The 19,847-nt window shown below is 42.8% G+C and overlaps 1 long non-coding RNA gene and 1 other non-coding gene across 3 annotated transcripts in view; both read right to left on the bottom strand.

Moving 5' to 3' along the window:
• LOC129393999 (uncharacterized) overlaps window positions 1-19,847 on the bottom strand; it is an 83,212-nt gene that overhangs the window by 37,636 nt on the left and 25,729 nt on the right. For both annotated transcript variants that reach the window (XR_008621162.2, XR_008621161.2), the window contains exon 2: window positions 15,641-15,714. This is a non-coding gene — a long non-coding RNA (uncharacterized LOC129393999). The remainder of the gene's footprint in view (window positions 1-15,640; window positions 15,715-19,847) is intronic.
• Window positions 8,374-8,475, bottom strand: LOC112437370 (small nucleolar RNA U13). The gene has a single exon (XR_003025990.1). It is a non-coding gene; the product is annotated as a small nucleolar RNA U13 (small nucleolar RNA).

Here is a 19,847-nt window from a genome sequence, read left to right on the forward strand (position 1 = left end):
TCAAGTACAGGAAGAAAGCTGAATCTTTCATTCACCTCTCCATCTACTACATGCAACAAAGAACATGATCACTCAAATTTTGTTCACAAAAATGCAACGGAAATGCTATTTCCATTTTCCCCTCCCGAAATTAGGAACAATTAAGCATTTATGCAATACCATTCTGAAGTCCAAAAATAATATTAGATCTTGTCTTACGTTATAATTTCTCAGTTTCTCTTATTTACATAGAAGGAAAAGAACTTGTCTTGCCTATCTGTTCCTCCTCATTTCTTCCTCCACAACCCCATTTACAACTCTATGAACAGATCATTCTGATTCCTTTGTAATCGGTGCGCCATGTCCCTTCTCGCCTCATTACACTTGTGAATTTTTCTGATTTGTATGTCCTTTCCTTCCTATGTTCTGTGCACTTGAAATCTGAATTTGCCCTTGAAAATTTAACTTAGTCATTATTTTACTTCAGAAACTGATGTTGACTCCTTATGTTGTTTAAAGATAGTTAATCTTCATTATTCTCAGGTTACATATTTGCAAATATGCCCACTCACTAAAGTTTATGTGTAACTTCAAAATCAATATCTGCAGTACTTTTGTGGTCATACACAGAGTGGCAACAATTTTGTCACCAGTTGAGCATATTCCCAGGTAAGGTAGAACATGATGACATTCTTTTTTGTCTCAGTCATACAAACAAGTGTTCTTTTCATGGTCCGTGTGGTATCACTCTGCAACTGTGAATTGACTTAGGGTTGAAAGCTAGGTAGGCATCTGTTGAACATTTGACTACCAGACCCGGAACTTTTCTTGATATAGAGATCAAACAATACTCTAAGTACACTTCTCATCTATTTCATTCTAGGGACCCTGTGATCAGTTAGCTACCACCGAAGTCTTCTGTTTGCCAAAACATTCTGATTACTGGTACATCCCTCACTGGCCTTTAAAACAAATTGTACATTGTGTCTTTGGCAAAGTTATCACATAAGCAAGATGTTTGAGCCCTCTTCCTCTACCTAAGACGGCAATACCAAGGAATACATCTAACCAAGGAGATGAAAGATCGCTACCAGGAGAACTACAAAATAAATCATTTTGTTAATTTTTTGAGACAGGGTCTGGCTCTGTTGCCCAGGCTGGACTGCAGTTGCATGATCACAGCTCACTGCACCCTCAACCTCCAGGGCTCAAGTGATCCTCTGATCTCAGCCCCCAAGTAGCTGGGACTACAGGTGCACCACTCTCACTGGCTAATTTATTTATTTATTTATTGTAGATACAAGGTCTCATTATGTTGCCCAAACCGGTCTTAAATTTATGGACTCATCTTATCCTCCTGCCTTGGCCTCCAAAGTGCTGGGATTATAGGTGTGAGCCACATGCCTGCAGCACAATAAATCTTGAATCCCCAGTAATAGCACTGAGATTAATTAACCCAATCTACTGTTATATTTTGTCCTCCTTAGTATAACGGCCTTAGAATGCTCTTCCAACATTTCCCAGGTTTCTTCCAATATATGTCACAGTTCCTTTTGCATGTAGCTGTTTCCTACAGGTCATAGTGTGTACCTATCCCTTAGGAATAGGTTGCTATTCAATCCTAGTTATGGGGTCTAGTCATGCTACTAGCAAAAAGTGATGATTTGTAGGGGACTTTAAGAAAAATGGGCATCCCCTTTAATGGTATCTAACCCAGCTTTTGTGCAAGGGAAAGATATTTTCTTCAAACAATAGAGACAGGCTACTTAAACTGGTAAGAAAGGCTCAGCCTGACTTTCTGTTTCCAGATGGTCAGTTTCAACTGAGTCTAAACAGATTCCCCCATTCCAAGTTTCCTGACCCATTCCAAGTTTCAGGATCTCATTCTTGGTTTTGATATTTAACAATATCAGCCCTGCAGCTACAACAAATGAATTTCCTTTATAGTCGCCATGGAAGTTCTCAGGTTTTCAAACCGTGGCTTGAACTGAGAATTAAGGAACCTAAGCTTGTTATTTTCTGTTCATAATCACTCAAGGACCCTCAACTGAATCCATTCCACCCCACAGTCCTTACAGTTATCTTGACTGCCATAACATTCAGTGCGGCAGTCACTCGGGCTCCCAAGGCACGTGTTTCAGTTGGCACTTTGCCACAATCAACCACAGGTCATTGCTTGATTAATTGTGATACCACTGCATGTCATAGGTTGCTAGTATCCCATTGCACATTGACAAGGAGCTGCGGAATGTGCCCAAACATAAAGGAATGACCAACACAACCTCCCAGATTCATCTCTGTGGAAATATCTCTTGGAACAACGCCAGCATTAATTCTTTCAGTGAGGGTCCAATCAGGAGGCAGACAAAACACAAGAATTTGAGGAGGTAATGTTTGAAGTGGACATTTATTTACTATAAGTGGATTGCAATCCAGAGCTTGTTAGAGGCTACACAGAATAGTCACAGTGTGCAGCACCAGTGGAACTTTCCAGAAATCTTCCCACTTAGGTGCCAGGGAAAGGTGTTCACAGGTAGGTGTCTTATTGGAAGCACTACACTAGAAACCACCTAAGGGTAGGGGATATAGGAAGTGGCTGACCACTAGTGCTGCTCACTGTCATGCGTTGTAGGAGCCTGATGCTAGAAAAGCCATTGTTGCTGCAGGATTGCTCATGCATACTGTAGAAATATAGTGCTGGAGAAAGGCATGCATGCTATGGGAAACGGCTGAGAGACCACAGTGGAATCAGAAAGGAAAATCTCTTTTTACGATGTCCAACCACCTTCAATTACTGACAAAACTTACTGTTGCAACACAATATATTTTTAAGGGTATCTGACTCAATTTTCACAGAGCAGGCAATGAATGATTAATTTTGATCTAAAAGGCAACAGCTTATTAATTGGCATACAGTTCTTTTAATTAAAGGAATAATAAAAAATTAAAACATATCTTCAAACATAGTGATGGTATTTACAATATTTTAAACAGATCATTGATTTTTCCATTGATGTTTGTAATAGAAAGTGTTGGGAGAAAAGCTGAGTGTTGGGAGAGAATTTGAGGCAGGGCCTGCATGTCTGACATAATGTAAAAGAGTCTTGGAACGTGTCTGGGGTCCAGGGTCTAAAACCCCTTGTGGCCTTTGGAACGTGTCTAGACTTGTTGGCTCCTTGCTTCTAGCACTCCCATTATCTCAAGTAGCCATATGTTTCAAAGAAAATGCTAAACCATCACAGCTGTAGCTCATTTGCTAGATACACCACTTCCTTTCAACCCCCACAGCCTCGCCACCTGTTTCTTTGTTTGATCACCAATAAATAGCATGGGGTCCCAGAGCTTGGGGCCTTTGCAGCCTCCATACTAGCATTGGCCCCTGGTCCCAGTTTCTCTCTTAACTTGTCTTTTCTCATTCCTTTGACTCCGTGGGACTTCATCGCCCCCACGGCCTGGTGTTGGGTCCGATCACCCCAACAGAAAACACTTAATTTTGATTCATACATTAAAGACAGATTAAATTGATAGTTGAGTTTGTAATAACACATTTTTCACCTGAACTCTGAGCTTCTTTTGTCATACACAATTCAAAGTGGTTCACCCCTTTATACTTTCAATATATACTACTATTTTTTTTTTTTAGACAGATCTCACTCTGTCGCCAGGATGGGGTGCAGTGGTGCGATCTTCGCTCACTGCAACCTCTGCCTCCCGGGTTCAAGTGATTCTCCTGCCTCACTCTCCTGAGTAGCTGGGACTACAGGAGCCCGCCACCATGCCCAGCTAATTTTTGTATTTTTAGTAGGGACGGGGTTTTACCATGTTGGCCAGGATGGTCTCGATCTCTTCACCTCATGATCCGCCTGCCTCGGCCTCCCAAAGTGCTGCGATTACAGGCGTAAGCCACCACGCCTAGCTCAATATATACTACTTATATGCCAATGAGGCCGGATGAAATGACCTACATGATGTGAACTGATCAAAACAAACTATTTTTTTTAAAAAGCTTGCATTTTTGTTCAGAAATGTTTGTCTCTGTTTTTTGTTTTTGTTTTTGTTTTTTTTCCAAGTGCTTCTCCCACAAGACTCATACATGTCAGGATTTTTGCCCCTATGGTGTTAGCAGTCCAAATGAGTAATTGCCATTGATAAGAGGGAATTTAGATACCATTTACCAAGAAAATGCTCTTGTAGTGCCTATTTGATCTTCCTAACACTAAAGGGAAGACACAGAGTGTAGTTCTACATATTTAGCAACTTTTTTTATTCGTGTATTAATACATTAATACCGGGTGTATTAGTTGATTCTCAGCCTGCTAATAAAGACATATCTGAGGCTGGGTAATTTATAAAGAAAGAGGTTTCATGGACTCACAGTTCCACATGGCTAGGAAGCCCTCACCATCATGGAGGAAAGCGAAGGAGAAGCAAAGGCACATGTTATATGGTGGCAGGCAAGAGCGCTTGTGCAGGGGAACTCCCATTTATAAAAGCATCAGATCTAATGAGACTTATTCATGACCAAGAGAACAGTATAGGGGAAACCACCCCCCATGATTCAATTATCTCAACCTGGCCCCACCCTTGACACATGGGATTATAATTCAAGGTGAGATTTGGGTGGAGACACAGCCAAACCATATCACAAGGTCTCACTTTGTCATCCATTCTGGAGTGCAGCGGTGTGATCATAGCTCACTGTAACCACGAACTCCTGGGCTAAAGAAATCTTCCCATTCAACCTCCAGAATAGCTAGGACTACAAGCACACACCACCACACTCGGCTAATTTTTTAATTTTGTAGAGACAGGGTCTTGCCACGTTGCTCAGGCTAGTCTCAAACTCCTGGCCTCAAGTGATTCCCCCCACCTTGGTTTCCCGAGATGCTGGGATTACAGGTGTGAGCCACCACATCCAGTCAATTTAGCAGTTTACAACAATGTAAATATATTATCTCCATTCCTGTGGGTCAGTGGGCACAGGTTAGCTGGATTTTCAGGTGAAATATTTCACAGGGATTCAATCAAGGTGTCAGTGGCCTGTATTACGTTTTTGTTTTTGTTTTTGTTTATTTTAGATAGAGTCTGGCTCTCACTCAGGCTGGAGTGCAGAGGGGTGATTTTGACTCACTGCAACCTCTGCCTCCTGGACCCAAACCATCCTTTCACCTCAGCCTCCTGAGCAGCTAGGACTACAGGTGCATGCCACTGTGCCTGGGTAATTTTTGTATTTTACTATAGAGATGAAGTTTTACCATGTTGCCCAGGCTGGTCTCAAACTCCTGGGCTCAAGCAATCTACCCACCTCAGCCTCCCAAAGTGATGGGATTACAGGCCTGAACCACTGTGCGCAGACTCTCTTACTTTTTAAGCTCATTTGCTTGTTGGCAGAATTCATTTTACAATGGCTATAGAATTCATGGCAGCTTGCTTCTTCAAAGGCAACAATGAAGAGACAGAGTCTTTTCTATTTTGCCTGACATCAGGGAAGGCCTAGGAGCCATTTTTTTTTTTTTTTTTTTTTTTTTTTTAGATGGAGTCTCGCTCTGTTGCCCAGGCTGGAGTGCAGTGGCATGATCTCGGCTCACTGCAAGCTCTGCCTCCCAGGTTTACCCCATTCTCCTGCCTCAGTCTCCCGAGTAGCTGGAACTACAGGCGCCCGCCACCACGCCTGGCTAGTTTTTTTGTATTTTTAGTAGAGATGAGGTTTCACCGTGTTAGCCAGGGGGGGTCTCGATCTCCTGACCTTGTGATCTGCCTAGGAGCCATTTTAAGTGGCTCATCTGATAAGGGGAAGTCTACATAGGCTATTCTGCCTTTTAATGAACTCAAAGCCAACTGATTACTTTAATTACGTCTGCACTATATCTTCACTTTTGACATATAACATAGCATAAACACAGTAACGATATCCTTTGCCACATGCTATTGGCAGGTTCTTCCCACACCCAAGGAAAGGGAATTGAATGAGAGTGACTAATTGTGGGTCACCCTAAGGTGTTTCCACTACTGTCACCATGCTTCAGGCACCACCTACTGTACCTCAGGGCCACATCATATCTCTCATCAGACCAGCTGGTAATTTCATGCTTCATCAAGTTTTTCCTGTTCTAACTTGGGCTGCAATTTTGCTCTGCTAAGGATATACCTAGAAAGAACTAATGTGTTCTGTGCATCTTTAACTTCTTCCTAATAGCTTGCCCATGCAAGTAGAACTCAACATGAACCTTTCATAGCTGAATTATTATTAATATTATGTCTTAAGGTCTTACATGGGAATAACACCTTTAATACAAACATAGGCCAAATCTGGCTTGAAAGACCTTGTTCTCATATTTTCCTTTCCATGTGCATCGCTGTGACTATGTGGTGTTCTGCAAACATAGAGTCTGTCTTGTCATTTCTACCCTTGGCTTAAGGCTCTCCTGGAGCAAAGGATATTCAGGAAGGCTAAGAGTAGATGTAAACAAATCTATCTTCAATATATGGACAAAGGATAAATTGCTACAGGGCTGGGAGAGAATGCAGAGTAACACAAAGAGAGTACCTTTGTAACGGCAGAACGTTTTCATACTGAGGTGTCTTGTTTATACTGTTTAGCATGCTTATCTCATGAGCCAGATATGCAACTGAGGCATGGGTGTTAAATGACCAGCAGCCATCAATTTCCAATACCAAATGCCATCTTTCAGCTTGACCAGATATGTGATGGCAATTTCAATTCTCTTTTTGACTCAGTCATCCAAAATTAAATGTTTGAGGTTAATCAATTTTAAGATAGTCGTAGGGAATGTGTTGTCCGTGTGTGTGTGTGTGTGTGTGTGTGTGTGTGTGTGTGTTTGGGTGTATTTTTTCTGTAATGCTCTGACAATATATTCAGGACATGCCACCCCAAAATATGGAAACTTGGCATAATGAATATTTTAAGCTGAAGGAATTTCAGAAACCAAATGTGTAGGAAGGACTTTCTCACCTTTCGCTGAAAGAGGTCATAAAACCTGGGAAGGGCTTTTTGACTTTCTGCTGAAGCAAGTAATAAAACCCTCATGTGAGAGCTGCCACGCTTTACCCAGAGGAAAAGATCTTTATCTCTGAAGACACAGGGACACTGAGAGGAATCTGAATGAATAGCCCTTGCTGTTTCCCCCAGTTTATTACACTTAGCTGACACCTTTTGGTACCATTACATTTCTCCATGACTCTTCAGTCTTCATCAGACCAGCAAAAAAAAACACTCAGGTTTAACTGCTTCTTTTGGGCTTAGTTTTCTTATGAAGACTCATGTCACATAAAACATACAGTAAATCAACTTGCATGATTTTCTCTCATTAATCTGTCTCTTGTTACAGGGGTACAAGCAAAGGAATGAGAAGGGTAGAAGTTTCTGGCAATGAGAAAGGGACAGCTGGGACACTTCATTCTGGAGTCTGCAGGTAGGATTCTGGAAAACAGACACAGGCCTGTGCAAGGTGAGAATTTTCACCAAAGTCAGCTCTCCCAGATCTCTGTCAGTAGTTCCTGGTCAAGAGAAGAAAGTAAAAACTCCTTGTCCCTTATTTTCCCAATGCAGATGGATAGGAAAAAAATTATAAAAATTCATTATCTAGATTGTGACTGTAGCTTGATTTTGTGGTGCCTATTGGTTATTGATCCTTTCCCTCCCAGGAGCAGCTATTGCTTTTCTGTTTCTGTCATTTTGTGTCAAGAATTTGGCTTTGTTTCGGCTGGGCGCGGTGGCTCACACCTGTAATCCCAGCACTTTGGGAGGCCGAGGCGGGCGGATCACGAGGTCAGGAGATCGAGACACATCCTGGCTAACATGGTGAAACCCCGTCTCTACTAAAAATACAAAAATTAGCCAGGCGTGGTGGCGGGCGCCTGTAGTCCCAGCTACTAGGGAGGCTGAGGCGGGAGAATGGCGTGAACCTGGGAGGTAGAGCTTGCAGTGAGCAAAGATCGCACCACTGCACTCCAGCCTGGGCGACAGAGCGAGACTCCGTCTCAAAAAAAAAAAAAAAAAAAAAAGAATTTGGCTTGGTTTTCCACTTGATGGGGCATACAAGTTGTTGGTTCTTGTGTGTGCAAGCAGCCAACCATCAGGCTGGGGGGCTGTGGGAATACAGCTGGACAGACATATGGGTTGCAACCCATTTGCAGCTAACATCTATTGCCAGCTCTCAGGGGGATTATCTAGGCCTGCCTTTCTTTTGGCTATCTTTGAGAGTGGTTTGGCATCTTTAGAGGGCTGCATTTTTTGCACCCTCTTTGAAGATGCCTCTGCATTCGTGGGTAAGTCATAAAAGGCTTATGGATTGGGTTTTTTTCCTTTTTCCTTCAGTTTTTCTTTTCTTATTTTTTACCTTTCTCCACCTTTTTCTCTTTTCCTTTTTGTCATGTCAGACACATAATGATGTCATAACAAGGACTGAGGGAGGCACATCTCACACATGAATATGAAAACCCTATCACCATACCGATAAAGAACCATGAAAGAATCTATGGATTTTGGTTCCAAGTCACTTGTAACGGGTACATTTTTTTTTTAATGGGAATGTACTATCAGGAATATTTACCTTTTCTCTTGACCAAAACCTGATAAGATATTTGAAAAAAATTATATATATTTGAGACAGTGTCTTGCTCTGTCACCCAGGCTGGAGTGTAGTGGCGCAATCACAGCTCACTGCAGCCTTGACCTCCTGGGCTCAGGTGATCCTCTCACCTCAGCCTCCCGAGTAGCTGGGACTACAGGAGCATGCCACCACACCCAGCTAATTTTGTTTATTTTTAGTAAAGATGAGGTCTCAATACGTTGCCCAGGCTGGTGTGGAACTCCTGGGCTCAACCAATCCTACTGCCTTAGGTTCCCAATGTGCTGGGATTACAGGCATGAGCCACGGCACCCAGCCTGAAAGGATTTTTTAAGACCTCTATGATCAATAGTTGGCCTAATGGGAAGCTGATAGTTACAGACTTATAGGAAAAACTTTCTTTTCTTCTTTTCTGTTTTTTTTTTCGTTTGTTTGTTTGTTTGTTTGTTTGTTTTGAGACAGAGTCTCACTCTGTCACCCAGGCTGGAGTGCAGTGGCTCGATTTCGGCTCACTGCAACCTCTGCCTCCCAGATTCAAGCAATTCTCCTGCCTCAGCCTCCGAATAACTGGGATTACAGACGTGCACCTCCATGCCCAGCTGATTTTTGTATTTTTAGTAGAGACGGGGTTTCACCATGTTGGTCAGGCTGGTCTTGAACTCCTGACCTTAGGTGATCTGCCTGCCTCAGCCTCCCAAAGTGCTGGGATTACAGGCATAAGCCACCACACCCAGCCAATAGGAACAATTTTCTTAAGTCCTCTCTGTTCTCTCCTTTTGATCCGGATCTTCCCATGTAAACTTATCCATTGACAAAAACCCTTTTCTTGAACCTCTGTTGGCTATATGCTTTCACAATTCTGCCTACCTCCCTCTTTTTGGCATGATTTTGTTAAGGATATTTATTTATTTATTTGTTGAGATGGAGTCTCACTCTGTCACCCAGACTGAAGTACAGTGGTGCTATCTTGGCTTACTGCAGCTTTCACCTCCCGGGTTCAAGCGATTCTCCTGCCTCAGCCTCCCGAGTAGCTGGGATTACAGGCACGTGCCACCACACCCAACTAATTTTTGTATTTTTAGTAGAGATAGGGTTTCACCATGTTGGCCAGGCTGGTCTCAAACTCCTGACCTCAAGTGATCCACCACACCCGGCCTGATTTTGCTAAGGATAATTTGGAGCTTCACTAGCCTCTTTGGGGAATTTAATATCTCCCCCAGCTGGTTCCCTTAAGACCTCTTCCTTCCCCCTCTTTCTGTTCCTCCTTCCTACTCTTGCCACCTTCAATCTTCCATTCAGTTCCTTTGAGTCCTGGATATGATCCCTTCAAACTCCTACCCTCTCCATCTCTCTGTCTTCCTCCCCTGTCAGACTTCTTCTCTTAAACTTTAGTCCACCCTGCTGTCAAGGGACTCAGAGTCCTCCAAAAGTAAGTACCAAGGCTGAAGACGAAAAAAAGACTATTTGGAAATAGACTGGATATTTTATCCACTCAGATGGGTGGTGGAGACATTTGGATAGCTGTTAGATGTCTTTGCAGTGACTCATTTAAAATTTAGTCCACAGCCTTCAAAAGGGCTTCACAGGGCAAATGAAGATCTTAAAAACCTTCTCCATGAATACTGGTAAAAAGCATTAGGCCTCATATTTAGTACATAGCCTTAACTTGTCCCATTTACCAGGGACAATAGGGAAAAATATGAAATGGAGAAAATATTGTTATATATAAAACAATGACTTTGTATTACTATGTGTTTCTGATTCATGGCTAAGATTTTAGAATGATAGCTAGAAGATCTCTTTTGATATTTGCCTGTATGTTTATGTATGTCTTTCCATCTGTGTGAAATTTTTCTACCTCTGATGGTATTACCAAATTAATTTATAAAATATCTTAAAAGAAATTTGCCGGGTGCGGTGGCTCATCCCTGTAATCCCAACACTTTGGGAGGCCGAGGAGGGTGGATCACCTGAGGTCAGGAGTTGGAAACCAGCCTGATCAACATGGTGAAACACCATCTCTACTAAAAATACAAAAATTAGCTGGACATGGTGGCGGGCGCCTATAATCCCAGCTACTTGGGAGGGTGAGGCAGGAGAATCGCTTGAACCCAGGAGGCAGAAGTTGCAGTGAGCTGAGATTGCGCCATCGCACTCCAGCCTGGGCAACACAGCGAGAATCTGTCTCAAAAAAAAGAAAAAAAAAAACTCTACTGGGCCCAATGATACTACCAAATTAATTTATAAAGTTCCTTAAAAGAGGATTTAATTGACTTAAAGGGAAGTAAATGCTTACATAACTAAGTATTCCTAAAACTTAGAAATACAGAAATTAACCCGAATATTATTTTAAGTTCACATAATCTTGTATAGTCTTTGGTAAATAAAGCAACGACCCTGTCTCAAAAAAAAAAATGCCATTTTGAGACCTTGTCTCAAAAAAAATACCATTACACACCTGTATTCCCAGCATTTAAGGAGGCGAAGGCGGGCAGATCACTTGAGGCCAGGAGTTTCAGGCTAGCCTGGCCAACATAGCAAGATCCCATCTCTACTAAAAATACAAACATTAGCCAAGCGTGGTGGTGCATGCCTGTAATCACAGCTACTGGGGAGGCTGAGTCCCAAGAACTGATTGGACCTGGGTGGTGGAGGTTGCAGTGAGCCGAGATCGTGCCACTGCACTGCAGCCTGGGCGATAGAATGAGACTCTATCAAAAAAATAAAAAATAATAATAATTTTAAAAATGGCATTTTATCTATTTCTCCATATGTTGTGATTATTCCTGACAAGCCAAAATGCATCATGGCTGACATCCTGATTACAAAAGACAGATTTGCAAGAGAAAAACATAATATGTTTACTTAACGTAAGTTTTACATGACATGTGAGTCTTCAGAAATCAAGATGCAAAGGCCAAGGGATAGGTGGGGCTTTTTTGTTTTTTTTTGTTTTTGTTTTTGTTTTTTGAGACAGAGTCTCGCTCTGTTGCCCAGGCTGGAGTGCGATGGCGCGATCTCGGCTCACTGCAACCTCCACCTCCTGGGTTCAAGCGATTCTCCTGCCTCAACCTCCTGAGTAGCTGGGACTACAGGCTTGTGCCACCACACTCAGCTAATTGTTTCTTGTATTTTTAGTAGAGGTGGGGTTTCACCATGTTGGTCAGGCTTGTCTTGAACTCCTGACCTCGTGATCCACCCGCCTCAGCCTCCCAAAGTACTGGGATTACAGGTGTGAGCCACTGCGCCCAGCTGGATAGGTGTATTTTTATGGACAGTTTTGAAGAAATAGCTTTGGGGAACAAAGGGTATCATCTAATAGTAATTACCTGGGGAGAAATTCATAAGACCTGTTTGTTCAGATCTTTGTTGGTATCCAGGGATAGGGCAGAACTCCTCTGAAATGAGGGTCCCATTATGACCTACTTTCAGGACAGGTAGGGCAGATAATTCTTTTATGACCTGCTTCAGGGGAGAAAAGTGGGAGCAAATCAGAGAGTGGCCTTCCTGCTTCCATGGTTTTCTCAATTTCCTTCAGCTTAAAGTACTCAGTATGCCAGGGCACCGCAATTGAGGATATCCTTTTTTTTTTTTTTTGGAAATGGAGTTTCAATCTCACCTAGGCTGGAGTGCAGAGGTGCGATCTCAGCTCACTGCAACCTCTGCCTCTCGGGTTCAAGCCATTCTCCTGCCTCAGTCTCCCGAGTAGCTGGGACTACAAGCGTGCACCACCACACCCGGCTAATTTTTGTATTTTTAGTAGAGACGGGGTTTCACCATGTTGGCCAGGCTGGTTTCAAACTCCTGATCTGAGGTGATCCACCTGCCTTGGCCTCCCAAAGTGCTGAGATTACAGGCGCGAGCCACCACACCCAGCCAGGGGTATCCTATTCTGATCCCCTGCACTACCTATGAAACAACAACATGAACATGTAGGGATGCACATTCAGTCTGGAGGAAATGAAGCCCAGAGGACTCGCTCTTGGCTTGATTGATCCACAATCCCATCCCTGGTTCACCTCTCTTAAGAATTCGTGTTAGGGCCGGGCGCGGTGGCTCATGCCTGTAATCCCAGCACTTTGGGAGGCCGAGGCGGGTGAATCACGAGGTCAGGAGATCAAGACCATTCTGGCTAACACGGTGAAACCCTGTCTCTACTAAAAATACAAAAAAAAATTAGCTGGGGCGCGGTGGCAGGCGCCTGTAGTCCCAGCTACTCAGGAGGCTGAGGCAAGAGAATGGCCTGAACCTGGGAGGCAGAACTTGCAGTGAGCGGAGATCGTGCCACTGAACTCCAGTCTGGGTGACAGAACGAGACTCCGTCTCAAAAATAAAAAAATAAAAAAATTCATATTACTTGCTACAGACTAAACCATTATATTTTAAAATAAATCAAATTTTCTTTTTCTTCTAGTATAAGAAACTTCTCGGCTGGGCACGGTGGCTCACTCCTGTAATCCCAGCACTTTGGAAGGCCAAGGTGGGTGGATCATCTGAGGTCAGGAGTTCGAGACCAGCCTGGCCAACATGGTGAAACCCTGTCTCTATTAAAAATATAAAAATTAGCCAGGTGTGGTGGTGTGTGCCTGTAGTTCCAGCTACTCGGGAGGCTGAGGCAAGAGAATGGCGTGAACCCCAGAGGTTCAGGTTGCAGTGAGCCAAGATTGTGCCACAGCACTCTAGCCTGGGTGACAGAGCGAGACTCTGTCTCAAAAAATAAAAAAATAAAAAAATAAAAGAAACTTCTCACAGACGCATAAAATTTCACAGAAACAGAAGAATGTCAAGGATCTTAGTAAATGATGAACTTACTTGCTGCTTCTCAGAACTTTAAGAGCCTGTATATGCCTACATTGATTGCAGTACGTTGTTCTTGTGTTTACGAGGAAACTAGGTTAATTGTGCCAGGCTCCAATATTAAAATTAAGCCAGTAAGAGGGGTAGCATGGTTGACTATCTGTAGGAAACTGCTCTTCTGTATTTATAGTTGCCTCCCTGGCTGATTGATGCTTTTACCATACCAAGAAAGGGACTGAATGCAGCAACATCTAGGAAAATAAGGTCCCATTTTGTTAAGATGTGATGAATGTCTGATAATTACTTTTGCATTCTTACACGCTGAAAAAATGTACTTCTTTCCTTACAATAAAAGAAAAAAATTGCAAAACAAAACAAAAATAAACTATTACAAAACTGATGTTGTGTAGGAATACATATGTTAAGAAAATATAGTTGAAAGTCATTCCTGGCCAGGCGTGGTGGCTCACGCCTGTAATCTCAGCACTTTGGGAACCCGAGGTGGGTGGATCACAAGGTCTGGAGTTCGAGACCAGCCTGGCCAAGACAGTGAAACCCGTCTCTACTAAAAATACAAAAATTAGTTGGACATGGTGGCGGGCACCTGTAATCCCAGCTATTTGGGAGGCTGAGGCAGGAGAATCACTTGAAACTGGGAGGCGGAGGTTGTGGTGAGCCGAGATTGTGCCACTGCATTCTAGCCCGGGCAACAGAGCAAGACTACATCTCAAAAAAAAAAAAAAAAAAAAAAAGTCATTTCTAATATATTTGTCATTTTATATTACGGTAAAATATATGTAACCTAAAATTTACCTTTTTAGCCATTTTAAGTGTACAGTTCAGTGACATTAACTAATAATAAAATGATTAATACTTTTTACATTGTTAGGATTACATTATGCTTGGCTCTTACTTTCTCTACTGTCCTATGACTTAATATAAGTCCTCAGGTCAGTCCATCCATGAGCCTGGGGGGGTCCTCTCTGCCTGACTCCACCCTCACTCTTTCCCAGACCCTATCCCTCTTGGCAACATCCAGGGACCTCCCCAGCGGACACAGACCATCCTCACTCATTCGGCTTCCTGGCATGCAGACCTCATGGGCTGGGGTATCATTTCAAGGAACAAGAGGCCTCCCTTGTCTATCCCAGGTCTGATGCCTGTCTTCTCAGCCCCCAAAGGCAGCTACTCCACCTATAGTTTAATTTTCGGTTACATTTTTCTGAATCTCCAATGTACACAAATCTCAGAGAATGTGAAAATTTTGTCTAAATTGTTTACCTGTGAGCCTGCCTCGGCCTCCCAAAGTGCAGGGATTACAGGTGTGAGCCACCACACCCAACCCAAACCTATTATAATACATGGACTGATGCTCACGGCCAGAGACAAAGTTCAACTCAGCATTAAGACCTCAGTGAGGCCAGGTGTGGTGGCTCATGCTGGTAATCCCAGCACTTTGGGAGGCCGAGGCCGGAGGATAACCTGAGGTCAGGAGTTCGAGAGCAGCCTGGCCAACATGGTGAAACCTTGTCTCTACTAAAAATACAAAAATTAGCCTGGCATGGTGGCGCATGCCTGTAATCCCAGCTACATGGGAGCCTGAGGCAGGAGAATCGCTTGAACTCGAGAGGCAGAGGTTGCACTGAGCTGAGATCACGCCACTGCACTCCAGTCTGGGCAACAGAGCAAGACTCCGTCTCAAAAAAAAAAAAAAAAAGACCTCAGTGTGTGCTCGTGGGGATATATTGCTATAGGGCCGGAAGATGATACAGAGAACAAAGGAGAAGATAAGATGGAGAAAGGACATTTAAGGGGTCAGTAACTATGCCAAGTGCTTTGAGATGACAATGATACTTAACGATTAAAAGCCAGTTTGACTGTGTCTGATTATGTCACTTTACATCCCATTCCTGCCACTTTGGGTAAGGTCCCAAGTAAAGAGGATGTGGCCACAGTTAGTCTTACTTTGTTCATATCTAACATGTGAAGAAGAAATGTAACATTAGGAGTTTTGGAAAATGGAAATAATAAATGCTTGTGAGAAATAACTAAAATGAATGATAATTTTAATTGAGTCCCTTTTTAGGTGTGCAACTCTGCTCAAAGTCATTGTCATAAACGACGTCATGTCACAGCTAATGTGTGCTATGGCTGGACCCATCTGATGGCTGACTAAATATCAGATGGGTCTCTCCTGCAGAAAATGGTAAAGCCCGACACTGAACCTACCATTTTACTGACAGGAACATAAGTGGAACAGGGACAATCCTTACCTGGAGAAGTGCCCCACGTGGCTGCTAGCTGTGTGGAGATTTGATGGGAGTCCCAATTACCTTCGTCAAAGTATCTGTTAAAGAAAAAATCATATTCAATGATACGTGTTAATGCACAGTAAGGAAGACTTTATTCAGGACCACTGCAATAGATTTAGGGACCGCCGTAATGGGGCCTTGCAGTGTGGGAGAGAGTGAGACTCAACTCTAAGTAACTCTAAGTACAGCATGGACAAGTGGCAATTTATAGCCAAGGAACAGGGTGGGGACTAGTGGTTGGAAAACTACTAAGAATTAACATCAGGGGCAAGAGGGATTCTGGCTAAATTGATCTAATAGGATTCTTGCTGAAGACAAGCTGTGATGATCACTTAAGGGATGGTGGAGGATGAGGAACCTGGTAAGATATAGAAGGTGATCAGATGTCTAAGGTGTGGGGGTCTTGCTAAACTAACTTAGCAGTGCTCTTGTTAAAACTGCATTTTACAAGAAAGTGCATGGATGGAGTTAAGAGAACGTTCCGGAGCCTGACTAATGTTTGGTTAAGAATAAAATTTTTTACACATCCTCCAAAATTGGAGAAAGAGAAGTGAGGCTATGTACTGAGAATGCAGAAACAGAAACCAGACGGATGCTGGATCCATGAGGACATTCTTGAACTTTGAAGAAGAGTTCTGGTCTGTTCACACTATTATTTTGAAATGTATATGAAAAATAAACTCATTGCATTTGTATGCAGCTGTGTGTAAGTGTGTTTTATATCCTGATAGTAAAAATATGGCCATGCAACACGTGGGCTACAGGCTAATAAAAACAATATTCACACACCCAGACACACACACACACACACACACACACACACACACACACACAGCCTCACAGCCTCAGATTCCTTCCTGGAAAATCCTTCGTTCTCATCAGCCTCTGCTCTCTCCACTGGCTTGCCTGTCCCTCTTTGGTTTTAGGCGTGGGAAATGATACAATGTTGCAGAGATGTGGGAAAGACTCAGGCAAGGAAAACAGAGAGTAGCAAAATAGCTAATAAAAGCAAAATGGTTAAATTATTCAAACAAATTTATAAATGAGGTGATACATCATATTTTATAAACATAAAACTGTTTCCAAGTCTATGTAGAAAAATGAGCCAAAGATAATCATGCCATCTCACCAGGTGAGAAGTTTCCAAAAGCAACTTGGCAGTGTCTAGGAAGATTTTAAAGGAACACCTTTTGACCCCACTGTTAGGGAAGCAGGAGCTGGTTAGAGCCAAAGTAATGGCATTTTAAGTTCAGCTCCATCTTGAGATTAACTAAGGCACATTCCTTGCTGGTCACAACCCATAGTCATGTTTATAACTGAGGAAACAGCTTAACAATACCTAGGCTACCGGTGCAAGGACACACTCCTAGAACAACACAAAATCCAGATGTCCCAATACCCATAACAATATATGCTTTCAAGTTACTTACAGTTATGGCTTTGATGTACTTACTAAAATGTCAAGGACCATTTTCTTTAAATCAACAGAATAGTAAATTTTGTCATGCTGTCAACCCATCTGCACGTAGACACAGCTTAGTTTAGTCTTTACACAGACAAGACACTTACATAAAAAAACTTAAATACAAGGCATTTCTCCTCTTGCTTTCTGAGGATGCTCTACTCTATAGCTGAGTAGCTTTCAATAAACTCTCTCTTTTCAGTGCACTCTGCATCTCGCCTTGAATTCCTTCCTGCTAGAGACCCAAGAACCCTCTTTTGGGGTCTGGGTCGGGGCCCCTTTTTCTGGCAACACTATGAGTCTCCACTACAAACATTTTGAAATTGGCTTATTTATGTCTAGGCATGATTATTCCAACATTGTTTCTCATACCAAAATAAGAAAAAAATATATAAAAGTATAATAGTAAATGGAAAGTAACTGTGGCCTATCCATATGAAATACTATGGAAAGCTTTAAGAGAACAAAATTTAAAAGAATCCAAAAGAAAGCTATCCACACCAAATTACCCGAGGCTTCAGAAGATCATGCTGGTGTCTACATACCAGCACAGTGGTGAGAAACATGGTCTGTGCAGAGCAAGGATGGGCTAAGTGTCATGACATCAACACTTCATGCCTTCCTGAATTTGTACCCAATCTCTCCTTTCCTCTCTGTGAATTTATACTACACAATGCATACCTTTACACCAAGTCTTATTTTTAAACTATGAAAAGCACAATCAATACCAGGAATATACTATACCCTTTTTGTTTGTTTGTGTTTTGAGACAGGGTCTCGCTTTTTCACCCAGGCTGAAGTGCCGTGGATCCATCATGCCTCACTGCAGCCTTGACCTTCTGGGCTCAAGCGATCCTCCCACCTCAACCTTTCAAGTAGTTGGGACCACAGGCATGTGTCACCATGCCTGGCATGTGTGTGTGTGTATATAGATCTTTTTTTTTCTTTTGTAGAGGCAGGGTTATGCCATGTTGCCCAGGCTGGTCTTGAACTCCTGAGCTCGAGCAATCTTCCTGCCTCAGCCTCCCAAAATGCTGGGATTACAGGTGTGAGCCACCATGCCCAGCCCTACATTTTTTTTTTTTTTTTTTAGACAGAGTGGGGCTCTGTTGTCCCAGCTGGAGTGCAGTGACACAATCTCAGCTCACTGCAACCTCCGCCTCCCAGGCTCAAGCAATTCTCCTGCCTCAGCCTCCCAAGTAGCTGAGACTGCAGGCATAAATGCCCGGTTAATTTTTGTATTTTCAGTAGAGATCAGGTTTCGCCATGTTGGCCAGGCTAGTCTCGAATTCCTGACCTCAAGTGATACATCTGCTTCAGCCTCCCGAAATGCTTGAATTACAGGCATGAGCCACTGTGCCCAGCTTCAGCCCTACATTCTTGATAAATACTAGTAGTAACTAATATTATTATAATCATATAGTGAATATAATAAAACATATATCCACAAAGAAGCACAGATATAATTGCACATATTTTTCAAGACTTTATCTGAAATGATAGAGTGTAAGATATTGCCAATGATGCCTGTTATTATCCAAAGTGCAATTGCAGGTGTAAAGCCTGGTGGAGGATGCAGGAACAGAGGTTGGAGTGCAGTGGTCAAGAGTGGAGTGTGTTTGTTGAGGGGGTAGGGACTATAAAACTGGCCCTGAGCCACCCAGTGGGTGTGCCCATCTTCAGCCCCTGTGGGCTACTGTCCTCCCAGACAGCCAGATGACCTTTCTATAGTGCTCTAGGGTGAGCCCGAGGCTCTGGCCAAGGTGCCTTTCCTGCAGGCTGATGTACAGGGCTGTGTGTGCTAAGTGGGCACATCCTGGCAGAGACTGCCCACCGCAGACCATCCAAGGAATACGCTTGGCCTCCCTGCTTAGTTGGCTGCAAAGCCGCTGGTTTCCAATTTTCCTGGCTTCCTTCTTGACTGTCCAGAAGTTGGAATTTCACAGTACAGATGGTCCCCAACTTAAGATGGTTCAACTTACAATTTTTCAACTTTACGATGGTGTGACAGTGATAAGCATTCAGTAGAAACTGAACTTTGAGAATTCACACAACCATTCTGTTTTTCACTTCCAGTATTTAATGAATTACATGAGATATTCAACACTTTATTATAAAACAGACTTTGTGTTTGATGATTTTGCCCAAATGTAGGCTAATGTAAGTGTTTTGAGCAAATTTAAGTGCTCAAGGCTGGGCCAATCAATGATATTCAATAGATTAGATATATTAAATGCATTTCAACTCACGATATATATATATGTATATATATGTACATGTATATATATATGTATATGTATATGTGTGTGTGTGTATATATATATATATATTTTTTTTTTTGAGATGGAGTCTCGCTCTGTCGCCCAAGCTGGAGTGCAGTGGTGTGATCTCGGCTCACTGCAACATCCGCCTCCTGGGTTCAAGCGATTCTTCTCCTCAGCCTCCTGAGTAGCTGGGATTACAAATGTGCACCACCACGCCCAGCTAATTTTTGTATTTTTAGTAGAGACAGGATTTAACCGTGTTGGTCAGGCTGGTCTCGAACTCCTGACCTCATGATCCACCTGCCTCAGCCTCCCAAAGTGCTGGAATTACAGGCGTAAGCCACCGTGCCTGGCCAACTTACGATATTTTCAATTTATGATGGGTTTATTGGGGACATAACCCCATTGTAAGTCGAGGAGCATCTGTGCTATGAAAGTGGAA

Source organism: Pan paniscus, chromosome 16 (genome assembly GCF_029289425.2).
Source record: "Pan paniscus chromosome 16, NHGRI_mPanPan1-v2.0_pri, whole genome shotgun sequence".
In the NCBI taxonomy this organism is placed as follows: Eukaryota; Metazoa; Chordata; class Mammalia; order Primates; family Hominidae; genus Pan; species Pan paniscus.